This window comes from Ambystoma mexicanum, chromosome 5p, assembly GCF_040938575.1.
Source record: "Ambystoma mexicanum isolate Mex_15411 chromosome 5p, UKY_AmexF1_1, whole genome shotgun sequence".
In the NCBI taxonomy this organism is placed as follows: Eukaryota; Metazoa; Chordata; class Amphibia; order Caudata; family Ambystomatidae; genus Ambystoma; species Ambystoma mexicanum.
Genome location: NC_090930.1, coordinates 457,950,263 through 457,967,272, shown reverse-complemented (window position 1 = coordinate 457,967,272; position 17,010 = coordinate 457,950,263). Strand labels below are relative to the sequence as shown.

Here is a 17,010-nt window from a genome sequence, read left to right as displayed (position 1 = left end):
TTCAATGTTTTCTTTAGGATTAAAACAGCATTAAAGCAAAATGCAAGGACCCATTCCAAAATGTAATTATTTAACAGACACATTAGAAAAGAGACTGATGGATGCCTGTAGGCTGGTCAGCTATTAGTTCTATCTAACACTATTCTATTTCGTATTTAAAATGTGTTCCTCCATGGTAAAGAATAAGGTTGAGAAATTGTAATTTACCAGAAGTAAAATTGGCAACTTTGCATTCAAAATTCCATTTGCTTGCAAATAGCAAACCTCTAAACTATTTCTGAAAATGTTTGCACTTACTAAAACTAAATGATTTTTTAAATCAATAAAACAAATATTGAAAAGACACCATTTTAAAAACTGACCATTTTTAAAAACACATTTCAAAAAGTCACTTGTATTACAAACAGCAATCCAATTCCCAAAGAACTACGAGTTGTGAAAACAATACTTGGAGAAAAGAAGCAATTCATTCTTCAGTGATGTAAATATGCTAGAAAATACTCACAATTTGCTTTGTGGTAGAATGAAAACATTATTTAATTTAAAAAACAATGTGCTATTTGCCTAAGAAATAAATAAAACATTGTACAGGTTTAGTTAGAAGCTCTGTTAATATTGCTAGCCACGGTGTGCTGGAATTACTGAAATCCTATTAATCAGTTCTACCTAGAAGTTCTTATGTAAAACAAAATACGCATGAATCAGGGTGGAAACAACAGTTCACTATTTTAAATGATGTGACAGGGAAGATAGGTATATAAAAAAGGTAGCAGGTGCCCCTCTCTAGAAAGAACATGGCATGATAACCTGTTCTGAGTTGTTTTTGCCCCACTTTGAGAGTCTGCAGCCGTCTCTTTTTGCTCACTGTACTTATCACAAAGGAGGCATATTCATTTGCATATCAGTCTTTATCCCACCCACAAGGGCAGTCCAGCACCAAAATGCCAGGCAAACCTCCTTTGAACAAGAGTACCAACAGCAACCCCAGACACGTGTTTCAGCCTTGTGGGGCCTCATCAGTGAGGTGGAGCTGTGCCTCTCGCAGCACAGTGAGCAAGGGGTCCAGGTCTGGGTTCTCCCAGGTAACTTAGGGCGACCAACCCAAGTTCCTTGCAAAAATTGAAAAAAAGTTAGCAGGTGCCCCTCTCTAGAAAGGGAATGTAGGCACTTGACATGATAGAACAGCTTTTGGAACCTTATCAAGGGTTCTGCAAAAGATATTCAAAAGAGATTCAAGAAAGTGTGGTCTAAAATGTTGTAAACATAACTATGTTTGTATGCAAAGTCAGAGGCATGAGGTTGCTAGAGCAATTGAGAGTGTAGTGAGTAATACATACAAAATAGTCTTTAGTTGCGGTAGGGGTAGACTATTAAAATATAATTTATTTGAAGTAGAGGAAGAATATTTAAATTAGATAGGCCATCTTTGTATCACTATTGGGTTGAAGAAGAATCCGAGTTACCAACTTGCATGACATTCATGTACACGGCACTTGGTATTGATGAGGCAGGAGATTACATTATGTTGCTGTAACTGAGTTGGACAACATTCGTTTGATGAGACAAAATACTACTTGCAAAGAACAAGTCTTAAAACAGTTTAAAGACCGCAAAGTATGTTCAGTGGTTGGAAATGAGTGACACAATATTCTTTTGATAACATAAAATGCAAGTTGTGAAGAATAAGTCTGAGAATTGTTTCAAAACAGGCAATACAGGTTGTAATGGGGAGTGCTAACTTTTAGAGATGAGACACAATATTAGATCTGTACAATTGAGATGAGGCAACTTTCTAGTTTTGAAGTACATGTTTGAAGGCAGCAGAATACATTCAATGGCTGTAAATGAGCGTGCCAACAATGTGTGACAAGACACAATATTAGTTGTGAAGCAAATGACAAAGAATTGTTTGAAAAATGAAGAGTACATCTAGTGGTTTTACTAGGTGTGCCATTTTTCTGAGGAACAACAGAAAATATAGAAATATCAGCTGAAGCTATTTCTGATGATTTAAAATACAACTTGCAAAATCACTTTATTTTAACTACTGGGGCATGACAATTATTTCAGTGGATGTACTGGGTGTGATAGCGTTCAGTGACTAATGATAGAAAATATCAGTTGTGAAGATTTGTGAAAAGACAAAAATACTATTGTGAAAAATAATTCCTAGAATTGTTTAGAAACATTGGCCCTCATTGTACCGGCGCTAAACCATGGCGCTATTAGCACCATGATTGGTGCCGGTATCGTAACGTGTCCGCCATGGTGAAATAAGGAAATACCACCCCATTCCAAGGTTGGCGGGGCGGTATTTCCCCATTTCCCAATGGCCCTTCCCCATTCCCATTTTTGCCCCATAGGGCATAATGGGAATGGGGAAGGCGCTAATTCCGGTACCGCAAATTGCGTTACCGTAATTAGCACCAAGGTCCCTTTGCGGGTCCCTACTTTAACAGCTGGTCTACACCAGCCGTTAAGGTCAGGTCTCACAAAGGGACCTCGTAATTAGGCGCTAAGTGGTTAACGGCGCCGCAGCCTTTTACGGCGCCGTTAACCACTTAGCGCCGGGGTCGTAATGACCCCCATTATATTACATTCAGTGGCTGTTGTAGAGTCTATCTCATATCAGAGGAGGCAAAATGCAAAAGGCCTGATTTACAAACATTTGAAGAACTAGCCTTAGATTTATTTTGGGGGCTTTAAGATATATTCAGTGGTTACAATTGATTTGCCAATTTGTTTGTGACATGACCAAAAATACTAGATGGAAATAATTGCTTCAAGACTAAATAATAGTTTCAAAGTAAAAGTCATATAATTATTTATAAGAGCATACATTCAATGGCTGCAAATGAGTGTGCCAGTGTTTTGTGAAAGGCCAAAACACATGTTACTAAGTACTAGCCGACGGAATGTTTTGAGAAAGGAGGGTACTTTCAATAGTTTTAATTGAGTGTGAGATAAGACACAACACTACATTGGAGTGTCCATTATCACTTGTTTGTTTTTCTTTTACATTTACCCTAATGACTAAACTCATACTTGAACATTTTAGAACTGTGCGGAGGCAAGAGAGTACACTCAGAGCTGTAAGTAGCAATGACACTTTTTGTGACAAGACACAATTCTAGTTGCAAAGTAAAACTGACAGAAGTGTTTGGAGCCAGGAGAGTAGTGCCAAGGGTTGTAGTGGGTGTGTCATTATTGTGAAGGACAAAGGAAAATACTAGTTTTGAGGATTTGTGAGCAGACAAGCTATTAGGTGAAAATTAAACATCTCTGAATAGTTTCGAGACTGAAGAATATGGTCAACGGCTGTAAATCAGTGTACCAGCATTTCCTCATGAAACAACATATTACTTGTCCGGAAAATGTTTTGGAATTACCTGGAGATACAAGAGTAGGCTCAGTAGCTATATGGTGTGGGCCAATGTGTTTTGATATATTAAATGCTATTTGGGAAGATACGTGATGAGAACAATTACTACAAGCAAAATAAAAGTATTAAAATTGCTTCAAAGTAAAGACTACATTCCATGGTTGTACTGCTTGTGCAATCATGTTTGTGATGGGCAAGAGTAAACACTACGTGGGAAGATTTGGAGCCATATAAAGCCCATTTACAAAGCAAAAAACTTAGAATTTTTTGGAGGCAGGAATCAATCAATCAATCACATTCACTGATTGCACTGTTTGTGCAAACATGTTATTACTAATGATTGAAAATACTTGCTGTAGAGATTCATTATGACAGAAGCACTAGTTGCAGAATACAATTCTTAAAATTGTTTGGTGCCAGGATAAACATTCAGGGACTGCATTTGAGTCTGGCAAATGCTTTGTTGAGAAACAATAATAGTTGTGCAAAAAAACATAGATTTAGTTGGTGTCAGGTGAGCATATTTAGCTTTTCTACTTGGTGTGCCACCTGTTTGTGAGGAATAATAAAACATATTTGCTAGCAATATTGTGTTAAAGCAACATTCAATTACAAATTAAAAGTCTTACAAATTATTTTAAGGGAGGAGCCTGTATTCATTGATTGGAACTGTATTCATTGATTGGAACTGAATGTGCAGCACATATGCCAGCTTATCGTAGCTAGAGAGATGAAGGAACTCCTTTGAGTTCCAGCACATCCCCAGCACATAGTGTTGAGGCGGAGAGAGAGACATGGGGCTAATGTAATTTTTCATTAGTCAGAGCGGTTGCTATGTACGTCAGAATGGAAAATGTGTGCATGTCAAAAAAAGGCAACCATTTTGCATCCAGCAGCAGCACCTTTGGCTACACACCACTCTGGTATGCATGATACAGTAATTCATTCTCAGGTATTGCACCAATAGGAGGAAGAGATTCATCTAACTGCTTCTGGGGCAGAAGAGATTGATGAGTATATTGGGAGATGGTTCACAAAGAAAACACTAAGGAGGTAACTCATGGATTATTTGCGCCAAAAAAACGGGATTTATGCGCCATTCTGACTGCAAATCCCTGTTTAACAAATGGGGATTTGCGGGCAGAATGGCGCACAAATCCCGTTTTTTTCGGCGCAAATAATCCATGAATTACCCCCTAAGTATGCAATGGCTTCCTCAAGACAAAATAATGACAGAATCTCGCCACCTATGCTCTGTGAAAGGCAACTGAGTTTTGGGGAAAGGATGGGCTCAGCAGACAGTTGCAATACCATCACCAACCTGTACTGTACCTGTACTGTCAATCCTGAAAACATTGTTGATGTGCCATAGATCTAGTGACTGATTGAAGTGGTGAGTGAATGTATAAGATTACATTGGCGTTTGCACCTCTCATTTTATGTTCTTGAGTCCTACTCCTGTTATTTTAGATCCACAATAATGCATAGAGCAAAACCTCAAAACAAGACTGATACATAGATCGTGCCTAGAAATATTTCAATTTCTCCCTGTTTATAAAATGAAGAGCTACAATTATGACCGTTTTTTGTGTGTATATTTTAGGCCCTGCTGTCTAGAAATAATTCAGTTCAAGCCGTTGCTGGAGTCTGCTCAGTACAGGAGCAATCAGTCACCAGATATTGTTAGACCCATTATCTAATTTTATCTTTCAGTGATCTTCAACTAAAATAAGATGATGTGATGCATTTTCATGTTCAACTGCACTAACTGCTTTCTTGAGCACTTTTAAAGTGTCAGTCATCTGAACAGTTGCTTCAGGAAAAATGCCATCACCTTTATCAATGACTTAAAAGTTCATAAAGCTAACAGAGTATGAAGATCAAGCAATCTTACTAGACTATCTATTAAATCAACTATCACCTCACCTCCACTGCAAAGTGCTATATGTTTGGCATCTTCTTTTTTCCGCGCAGGCGAATACATCAACATGGTATTCAGTGGCTACATGCATTTTCCATAAGACTCAACCATTTCAAATGAACATTATGCTTTTACTTCCAATAACAAGAGAAGTCCATGCATAGAGGGCAGCACTTTCCATGATACATTTGAAAATTCAAATATGTCAAAAGGGATGGACTTATTTATTAGATTTCTAATTTCAGGAGATATTGTAAATAATAGTGCAACCATGCACAACCAGGATTCAGTGTAATTTGGTCCATGAAACTGATAGAGGGATCGTAGCTTTCCATTGAGGATTCTTTGAAGAGAGAACTTCCAAAGGAGCAGAAATATCTACCGTGAATAGGCAGGTGTCTTTTAAAAACAGATGAGGGAAAAAGAAAAAATCCTCAAAACAAAGCTACGATTCCTCAACTGAAGACATAGCAGTCAATATTTCAAGCTACAAGTTGTCCAATTTTTAGAAGGATACAATATAAAAAGGCATTGGGCCTCATTACGAGTTTGGCGTTAGCCGTGCCCGTTTTACAGGCACGGCTACCGCCAAACTCGCTACCGGCACCGCCGCCCACTATTGGGCAATAACCGGCCCATTATGAGTTGAATGGGCCGGTAATTGCCCATTCGCGGTTGGCGGTATTGCCAGGCTCCAACAGGGCAGAATGGGTTTGGGGAGAATGGTTGCACCGGCAGCGTTGATAATGGTGCCGGTGCAATTACGAGTTATGCTCGCGGGTACCGCACAGCCCGCCAGGTCAGACCAGGCACCCACAAGCAGAACTCGTAATTTGACTGCACGGTTTGAACGGTGCTGGTGCCTTACCGCCACCTTTCATACTGTGTCCGCCAACATTATAATGAGGCCCATTATGCTCTTGTACAATAGCAATTCACTTACAGAAAAAAAAGACCTGTTTAGATTGCTTCATAAGATAAAGCTCAAATTATTTTTAAGACAGCCAGGAGGTAGGTGAAGAGTCTGAATTGTTAGAAATAAGGCCTAAGAGCAAATGTATGCCCACAATTCAAAATGTAGCCCTACAAGTATATTTAAAAAGTCCTCAATGAATTTGAGAAAGTTAACTTTACAAAGACAAAAAAACAACAAGTGATCAAGAGATTTTGGAATAAAGACAATATTTTCCTGAAACCAGCAGACAAAGGTGGGACATGGTTATTATGAAAAAGATTTAATATTCTAAAGAAGTGGAGATACAATTATTAGATTGTGATACCTATACAGGGATTCCTAGTCATCCGACTGAAAACATTAATTAAAGAGTTATTGACTGGGGTGGAAAGCATTGCACAGATTTCACATCATACTAAATTATTTCTCATGAATTTGCACCCCATGATGCTGGTGTTGTACATTTTACCAAAGATCCGTGAAGATTTAAAAAACCCTGCAGGTAGGCTAATATCAATGGCATGAATAGTTCACTGGAGCCTTTGCCACAGTATGTAGGAAGGTTATCCAGCCTTTAATTCCAAATAGTACCACATATAGAAGAGATATTGGGCGCTTTCTGTCCAAGCTCACCATGCTTTGTGGAAAAAGATGACATATTTTTTACAATAGATGCAACCGGCTTGTATATTAAAATACCACATGAAGCCGTACTTGAGAATGTTGGGTGGCTACTCCTGGAATGAGAAGTGTCAATCTGACAAAGTGTGTGTTGTTGCTCTTGAAAATTGTGCTTTTCAATCACTTTTTTAGGTTCTAAAAACATTTTTTGTTCGGACGTCAATAACATCAATGGGAGCATTGATGGCTCCAAGTTATGCTAAATCATTCATGTTATTTATAGAAACTGAGAATGTTTTGAAATGTACTAGATGGATGGAACATTTGAAATGCTATTACTGGTTCATCAATGATAACTTCGGAATTTGGAAAGGTACTTTGACAGAGATACAGAACATTTCTCAGTACATGAACAATCTGCATTCACGCATTAAGTTTTCAACTCAATTTAGCTACTCTAAGATTTTGCTTCTTGATGTTGAGATTTACTGCAAAGGGGGATATCTTCAGACAACTGTTTACTCTAAGCCAACAGATAGGGACTGTCTTCTGCTTGATACAAGTTTTCACCCCTGGAACACTTGAGGGTATCCTGTTGAGTCCATTTTTGAGGTTTAGAAGGATAATCTCTAACAATACAGATAATACAATGAAATCTATTGAATTGTAGCAAAACTTCTAGAAAGGAGGTACAATCCTGAAGTTATTGACAAAACAACTGAGAAAGTGGAACGTATTCCCCTTGAAATTCTTCTAGTAACAAAAGGAAAGTACCCAGGCCCAGAATTAGTTTATTTAACAACATATTAATTTCAGAGTCCTAAGATTGAGACTATTGATAATAAATGGGGGGCATTTTAAAGGTAGATCCATCCTTGAGCCAGTTGTTTCCCACTCCTCCTACGTTTGCATATCAGAAGGTTGAGTCACTGAAGAGTTGTCTGGTAAGAGCAGCCTATATGCCTCGTGCAGTTGTACTAAATACCCATTTGGGAAAAGGACCTTGCAACAATTGCCAGCACAGTGGCAACATAGTTCAAGGGAGATACATTTACCATCCGTATTATGGTAAAAGGATACCTCTAAACCATTCGGCAGCATGCGATGGATAGAATGTAATATATGGATTTAAATGCCTTTGTGTTTTTTTATGTGGGAATGACAACAAGAAAAGCGAACACAAGCTGGACTGAGCACAAGTCTAACATTTAAACTCGTAGTGAAACAGGACCTGTAGCTCTGCACTTACAAAAAGCTAGACATTCGATTGCACACGTACAGGTAGTTATCCTTTAACAAGCCAGAAAACCAATGAGAGTTGGTGACCTCAATACAATATTGCCACAGAAAGAGGCAAATTGGATTGATAAGCTTGACACACTGTTTACAAAGGTATGACTCCAAAATGGGACCTTGCATGTTTTCTGGAACTAGATACATTGCAGGATTTCTTTCCATGTTCTTGATGTGAATAATGAGAATTGTTGGAAATAGTGCTCCCTTGGCAACATATGACACTAAGAGTAATTGAGTGTTGATAAGATCTGTACAATATTATGAATGTACTCTATGACGGTAGAATTTACAAGTCTAGTTATGGTGGAGAAGACTTTTATGATGTACACTACTGTCTCTCATGGTTTCTTGAAGAATAACTACCAGTTGTTTTGTTCATTAGGTAATGACAACGTTATGTTTTTCTCAACAACTTTATGTGGTCATTTACATTTGAAATATATTGTTAATTCAAATTAGCACCATTGAGTAAAGATGTATATTCTGTACAGTGTTAAAATTAGATATTATATTATGAATACAACATTAATTGAAGAGTAGTGCATTTAAATTAAGTAGGTTTGCTTTCTGGAATTGAAGGTGCATCTAGTTTTTGAAACTATATCACATTGATAGTGTAGTGGATATAAAACAATCATTATTGAGAACTAGTTTCCTTTAGATACTCTAAGATGGCTGCTTCCATCACGGAACGTTACAGATGATCTCGCCAAGTGACGTTGCCTTTTGCGAATCACAGGACATGTTGATAATTGAAATACGAGCACGGGCAACAGGTTAGTTTCCCAGCTAGGCGTGCCCAGCTGCTAATTGCAAAATATAGAGCATAAGGTAAGGTTGGTAGAGAGTTTATACAGAGTTTCTTGCCAGACTTGAATATTTCATACTGCCTTATTTCTAGGATACGCTTGATTTACAACAAGCTACATTTACATTTAGCATCAAAAACATTCAGCAATAGGTAAACAACCACTGTTTCCACTAACAAATGGCTCTTTAAGGTTTCTTCTTGATTGGCCGTTCTCAAAATGTTTAATGAGCTCTGTTTTCCGTGTTATTTTGTGTCCTCCAGCCAGGGACTGACCCCGAGTACCAGAAGAACTCTAAATTATTATTATTATTATTATTATTATTATTATTATTATTATTATTATTATTATTGTTATTTTATTTATTGTTTTATATTGTGTCGTAAGCCCTCAGGCATCGGGGCGTACACATAAAAACAAAGAACAAACATATACAATGGGACAGTGAGGTCTGCCTAAGGGACAGAGTGAGATAACTGGGTCAGTGGCTTCACTTAAATAAGTGTGTTTTCAGGGTTTATCTGAATGTTAAATAGTTTGATTCGTGTATAGGCTTTGTTGGTAGGTTATTCGACTTTTGTGCTGCAATCACCGGGAATGTTCTTCCCAGGCCATGAGACCATTTGTGGGGCAGATATGCAATCAGACCTTCTACCTCTGATCTTAGTGATCACCTAGGTACATGTTCGGTGATCCATTCTTTAAGGTAGGTCAGAGCCTGCCCAAACAGGCATCTGTGGACTACGGTAATGGACTTAAAATGTATCCTGTCCTCTATGGTCAGCCAGTGGAGAGCCACTCTGTCGGCAGTAATGTGTTCTCCTCTTGATTTCCTTTTTATTATTCTGACCACATTATTTTGAATAATTTGGCACTTTGTTAAGCATCCCTTGTTTGCGCCTACCAGTAGTGACTTGACATAATCGAGCCGAGATAATATTGTGGCCCTAGCAATGGCTGCACAATTGTCTTCACTCAGAAAGGGATGGATGGCTTTAAGGAGCCATAGATAGCACAGGAATTTTTTTAAGTACATAACCTGTGCTTTGGTGCCCGTGGAAGCTTTTAAGAACTGCCCCAGTGTATTCACTTCCCTGCCACAGGGATATGGGAGTCCTTGATATTAAAGGACATATATGCTGGGCCTAGTTTGGTGAGAGCCAAAGATCATCATCTCTCTTTTGCTTTCATTTGGACACATCCAATTTCTTTCCATCCAAGCTTCAATGATGCTCTATAGTGCCACCACCCTGATACTATCATTGGTGTAGCAGCCTCTCAGCTCCACCACCAGCTGGGCGTCATCTGCACAGTTCGTGAAAAAAAAGCTCTGATGTTATCGAGCACTATGCAGAGACACCTGAGGTAAAGATTGAATAGGAGTGCGGATAAACTGGCTCCTTGCGGTATGCCACAATTGATGGGTGTTTCGTGTGATCATTTTTCCCCCCTATGGATTTTAGATTTCCTGTCTCATAGAAATGAAACAACACATCTAGTGGCTTCTTTGGAACAGTTACCCACGTTTTCCAGAGCCCATTGGAGCTGTTGGTGATCTAGGAGGTCGAATGCTGCACTAAGATCTGGTTCTACGTGATTTTTCTGTCACGGAAATGTCAGCGACGGAAAAGTTTGCATGTGAAATATACGATCCACAAAAGGTTTGTACATTTCCCATTTAAAAAAACCCTTACACACCCACACCCCCACCCACCCACAACACTCCCACAACACCCCCCCACCCACACCCCCAACACACTTATGAACTGGTTTTTATTTTTTTTATTTTTTTTTATTTGCATTTAATCAATAAAAGATTTTTACAAAAGTCATTTAGCGTTCTTTACGAAAGAGTTCTTGATGAAAAGTTCTGATGAGGCTACTTGGGACACCGCTCTCAGTTTCTTTTTTCAAAAGTCAGTTTCTCCGCTATCGTCATCAGACTGATCTATGACCATTTCACTTTTGAGATTTCCCAGATTTGCTTTTTTTAAAGCAATGTCCAAGAGTTTGGCTGCAGCCCTCGACCATCTAGCAGAGTCGCCAGAAATAATCCGACACCAGCCTATCTCTTCACATACTACAGATGGATGGGATAGTAGCGGTGCCAAGTACGCCTCTCTTTCCGAAGACAGCGCAGAACAGGAAGTCAGAAGATGTCTCACAGTTTCAAGTTGGGCAGGGTTCTCACATAATCGACATGAGGCTATTGTAGATTTTGATCTAATAGATAAAATGTCCCTTGTGTGCAGGGTATTTAACCGTGCTCGCATGAATATTTTTGTAAGAGCTTTTATATTTCAGTGGGGTTTTCGGTGTATTGTGTCCAGGCGGAAGATCTTTCAATAGTTTATATGACAGAATTTTTTCGTTTGTCAAGATCCAGTCTTGCTGTACTATTTTTTCCTTCACTCTGCCAGGATTTGAAATTAGAAGCTCTTCTGTTTCTTTTTGTCTTTCCAATTCTTGACCCAAACAATTAGAGGTTTACATCCTCCACTTTGGATTTCTTCTGCTACCACCTGAAAGATGGGGAGGGCGTTTGGCGAGACAATTTTTCTGAAGAGTTGAAGTGCCCCTTGCCCCACTGTTGAGGCAAGGGACGTGAGACCAAGGTCCTGTCGATCGCCACCATGGGGGCTGATTTAGGGAGGCCCAATACCGTCTTCCACACAAAGCCTTCCAATTTTTGCCATAGTTCTTCTGGAAGGTTAAGATTTGCGCACATTCCATAAGCTAGCGCAGGGACTATTTTTGACTTATAAAAATTCAAAGCTGGTGTCCTTGAGAACTTTCCAAATTTTCTATCAACAGCTTTTAGTTGGGCAGTCAGATTTCTTGTTTTATCCCACAAAGCCTTCGTAGTGGTGTTTTCTCTCAGAGAATTGTCTATCCACACCCCAAGATAATTATATTCATTGACCACGTCCAACTTGTTGTTTTCCAGGAACCAGGCCGATGGGGTTTTTCGGTCGACTATCGATTTGGTAAAAAGCAACATTTTTGTTTTCTGAGTGTTGATTTCTAGGTTATTTTCTTTCATATAGGCAGAGAGATTTGATAATTGTCGTTGTAGACCTAATTTTGTCTGGTCCATCAGGATCAGGTCGTCCGCGTACCATAGCCTGGGTACTTTTGACAGTCCCACTTTTGGCGGAAATGAGTGTATTTTTTTTTCGGTGTACTGGAAGTCGCCTATAAAGGCAATGAACAGAGCCGGGGCCAGGGGGCAACCTTGCTTAACCCCACGGTTGGTGAAAATTTTGTTTGACAGGTGGCCTTGCTGGCTCAGACAAACTCGCATGGAAGTTTGGGTGTGTAATGCCATAATTGGATCCACTATAGGGGTCGGGCAGTTCCAGGTTCTCAGTTTTTCCCAGAGTTTCTCGCGATCCACCATATCAAAAGCCTTTGATAAGTCACCAGGGCCAAATGAACTTTCGGGGCACCTGATTTCACCCTTGCTTTGATGATGTTTAGAATAAAGATGTTTATCGTCGTCCCTGTGCCCTTCTGGAAACCTGTCTGGAAAATATCAGTCGCAGGGGAGGCTCTTGCCCACTTCTGAAAGTGCGTGAGTAGCAAAGTCGCAAATATTTTTCCCAAGATGTCCAATAGAGCAATAGGTCTATAGTTGGACGGATTTTCCCTAGATCCTTTTTTAAAAATTGGGACCAGTACCGCCTCCGTCCAGGATGCCGGGATCTGTTTGGTTTTGTGGCAATAGGTAAAGATTTCCCTTATGACTGAGGCCCAATCTTCCAGATGTTTTTTGATGTCAATGTTGGACAGGCCATCAGGTCCCGGGGCTCTTGAGGTTTTTAGCTGTGTTATTACTCTCCAGATATCTTCCACGTTGGTCAGCGGGATCCAATGATCATCTGACTGCTGGATTTTCCTCTCCGCGGATGTAGGTGGTGGCTGAAAAAGGGCGCTGAAGTACAACGTCCAGCTTTGTTCTGAGACTGCGTTTACGATAGAGGGAGCTCTTTGCCAGTTGGTAGTTTTTAATAAATTCCAAAATTCTCTTGTATCTTTTGAGGCGAAGGACTTCTGCATGGCTTCTGCGTCCTTCTGATACAAGCTCGCTGCATGTTTTATCCACGATTTATAGTGGATTGCACCCTTTTGGTACTCGGACCATGCCTCTGCTTTTTGGTGCCTTCTTGCGAAGTTTTTCAGATTTCTAACTTCACGTCTCTTGGTCACCACCAACCGGTCATAGGTATGATTATGTGTGAGTTTCTTACCCCTTATTCCTGAGAAGGCCACCTTGTGGGACGACAGTAGGGGTATGTAGTCTAGCCTTTTTGCAGCTGTGCTAGTTGTTCTGAACTAAGGATCCGTACTCAGCCTGGCCTTTATGGCTCTGATGTTCTCAGCCGTAAGGCACAGTCGAGATTGTTGCTTGTTTGGCTCTACTTCTGAAGCGTATATGGGCCTTTCCGGTATGTGTGCTCCCCAAGCTAATTGTAGCAGATTGTGATCGCTTTCCAGAGTTTTCACGACTTTGAAAGATGAAACAAAGGGAATCAGACCCTCAGTTACAAAGATATAGTCCAAGGTAGAAGAGGATTTGTCTCTTTCCCACGTAGGAATCTGGGGTTCGTAATCTTTAAACGTGCCTGCATTGAAAAGATTTCTTGATTTCATCAACTTTGACCATGCAGAAACTCTTTTGTCTGCCAGAGAGTAAGTCGACAGTGGTTTTTCAGATATTGCAGTAGTTTTGAATTTAGCATTTAGGTCAACGCAAACTATGATATTATCAATGTCGAGGTCTGCGTTGATGGTGTCGATTGCTTGAGCCACTGTACTGCAGAATTTTTTTGATGAAGTTCTATCCGGGTTCCAGTATAGGTGTATTATCACAAGGTCTGAAGTGATCCATGCAGCCAGTCCAGGGTCAAAGCGCTGCCATGAGGTCAGGGTTCCGAGCATACCATATGCTTCAACGATTTTAGTTTTCGGCGTAATGCCTGAACCTGTGCGAATAGCCGTTAAAATTCCCGAAGATGGTCTTCCTAATAGTGATCTGTAAGCTGGAGAAATTTCTATTGTGAATCCATCTAATGTTGGAGGGTCTGTTAGCTAGGTTTCTTGTAAACACAGGATATCGAAACTCCCTAAGTTTACGTCGCTCGGGCGAGTCAGATGGTTGAAGCCTCTAGTGTTCCACGATGCCATAACCAGTTCTTTATTGGCCGATTTGAGGGTCAATTTCTCTGTAGACGTTGGAAGCTCTAAAGGACTTCTTGTTTGTTGCTATTTCTTATGGGATCGACCAAAAGTGTCCGCCAGCCACTTCCATGGCCCCCCTGAGACTTTTCGCTTTTGCTGACACGTTTGTTTTTTTCGTGGAGTCTTCCCATTTGTCAATCGGTTTGTTTCTGTTTGTTGGGGTCCGCATGGTTTTATAGTAGTTTCGGTGATTGCGGGTCCGACCAGAGTTTTCCCATTTTGATGATGATTCAAACCTGTTTTCTTCTTTTCTCCGATCGATGTGTTCGTGGCCATTTCTCGGTAACTGATGCTGAGTAATTTTGCTCCTCGAGGAATCTTGCCTGCGATTTTGATTATGCAATGCTTCAGTTCTTGAGATATAATGGGCCCTTGCGGAGAGGCCCTCTTCCGAATTTCCTTTTCTGGTTGCTTTCTTGCCTGCATGGAAACTGAGAACAAGTCAAATCCTGATTTGTGTAAATCTTTGGAAACTTCTGAGATGACTTCTGCAAGGCCTCGTTTTTTATATGAACGAATGCTTTTGCTCTGTGGTCCTGATGATAAGGTTCAACCAACTTGACATCATTTGTCGTCAGATGTTGTACATTTTTAATTTTGGCTATGATTTTGAGAACCATTTTTCTGTTTAGGAACATGTACCCTTCTTTAGATGACGTTTGTTCAATCTTATAGACTGTAGTTCCTTTTTCATCAAGTGCCTTTGATCCTTTTAACGCCTATGAATTTTCTACCTGCTTTGTGTGCCTTCGGGCGGTCTCACGTTGTTCAGTTTGTTTTTCTGGGGTCATCGCCTTTTTTTGTCTTTGATCTCTAAGGCTCGTTTTGTAATTAAAACATACACATGATTGTTTTGTGCAAAGAATTGTTACATAAAGAAAATAGGCACAAGTTGTGAGCAAGCAGTCCAGGGCACGATGCAACCACAAAAAATATAACACATGTACATCACATGCAGCGCAATCAAGTTCTAATAAGAGTTCTTATTGCTGCAACCTAAGCCTCTGATGAAAAGCTGTACACAGCTTGAAACACGTGTCGAGTTCTTATTGCTGCAACCTAAGGTACTTATTTTTGTAATACATTACAGTCTTTGATTTAAGACTTAGCTTACTAAGTGGAACTTGATTGCGCTGCTATGGCCAACTTTTGTTTCTAAAATCATGTTTCTTTTTCTTCTTTTTTTGTTTGTCTGTCAACAGACTACTACGAATGAAATTGGTTAATTTGTGGTAACTTAATTTCTACTTTTTTACTCTTCCTACATGTGATGTACATGTGTTATATTTTTTGTGGTTGCATCGCGCCCTGGACTGCTTGCTCACAACTTGTGCCTATGTTCGTTATGTAACAATTCTTTGCACAAAACAATCATGTATATGTTTTATTTTTAACTTTATCCAATTTGTATGGAAATGATGTACTATGCAATTTAAGCCTCTGATGAAAAGCTGTACACAGCTTGAAACACGTGTCAGGCTTCTCTTCACACAAACAATAAAGGCTTTTCTTTGCACAAACAACTAATTATAATTTCTTGGCGCAGTGAGACTGGGAACATCTTTGTTTTTCTTCAACTATTCCTGTGGATGTGTATTGGCAGTACACCCACACCGCCCAGATACCCGCAGCCTTGATGTTTATTTTCTTAATCAGTGTATAAGCACTGTGGACTCGTGACTTTTTTCTGTCATAACTTTATTCTTGTCGTTTTGTAATTAGTTTTGGGTTCCGTTTGGTCCTCAGCAGCCTCGGTTTTCCGGTGTCTTTGTATGGGAGCTTCTTTGTCATCCTCCACTTCTTCAAGGTCATTCGATAAGGTCGTTTTTGCTACAGCTGCTAGAGCTGATTTGGCTTCTGGTTGGGGTGATATTGTCATGATTTGGGAATCTTCTAAATTATCGTGGTGCTGTGACAGATTCATTAGATTGCTATTTTCTTGAAATTCCTCAATCGTTTTTGGCGATGTAGGCATAGGCTGTTGAAATGGTTTAGCAGATGGAGTAATTAGAGAGCGTTCAGTTTTTCTTACTTTGGTCTCTTCATGCTTCTTTCCTTTTGTTCCAGAACCCAAAACCACCAGTGGATGGGTTGACTTTTCTTCAGTTTTCTTTAGTTCAAGTATCAGTGCTTTTTTAGCTTGCTGAGTTTGAATTGGGTTAGTTTTCCGCAACATCTGCTCTGTTTGCTCTTTTTTTGTCCTCGATTCAGATGTTTCAGATGGGTTCCCTGATGGTTTCGTTCCAAAAATGGGTGCCAAATCCTTATGGATAGGCCCTTCACCAGTCTGTGAGCCAATAGAGATTGAAGGTGATGGTATTTGAGCGGAGTTTTGTTATTCCATAAGTTGGGCTTCTAATTTGGCAATTTTTTTTCTCCATAGTCTCCTGTGATAACGTGCTTTTTCTGTCCAGGGCTGTTATAAAGCCTTCAATGAAGGTCAATTTAGCCAGCATTGCCGATGACATAGAGGTGTTATCTTTGAGAGTTTCATTGATGGACTCGTAGAGCTTAGCGATGGGATTTAAGGCGATTAGAGACCGGCGTGTGAAAGCCCTTGTCACTAGCATGTAAAGAAACTCTGTCCATACTTCTTCTGTCTGTGGGCAGTAATACATCTTGTGTACGAAGTTCTTCTTCTGCTTTGCGGCCTTTTGGGGTTTCTGGGATGTGGGCTTTAGTCCATGCGTGTCTATCTTCCATCTGTCCCACTGCCTGTTTCGGAGAACACCGTGCTTCTAATGGAGTATTTGGCAGAGGTAGTCTAGCTACTCCCTGAATCCGG

General features: G+C 39.9%; 1 protein-coding gene across 2 annotated transcripts in view; it reads right to left on the bottom strand.

The window, feature by feature from the left end:
* The window catches only part of LOC138481015 (sodium- and chloride-dependent neutral and basic amino acid transporter B(0+)-like), a 995,695-nt gene that overhangs the window by 754,814 nt on the left and 223,871 nt on the right, over positions 1–17,010 (bottom strand). The gene's annotated exons all lie outside the window — the stretch shown is intronic.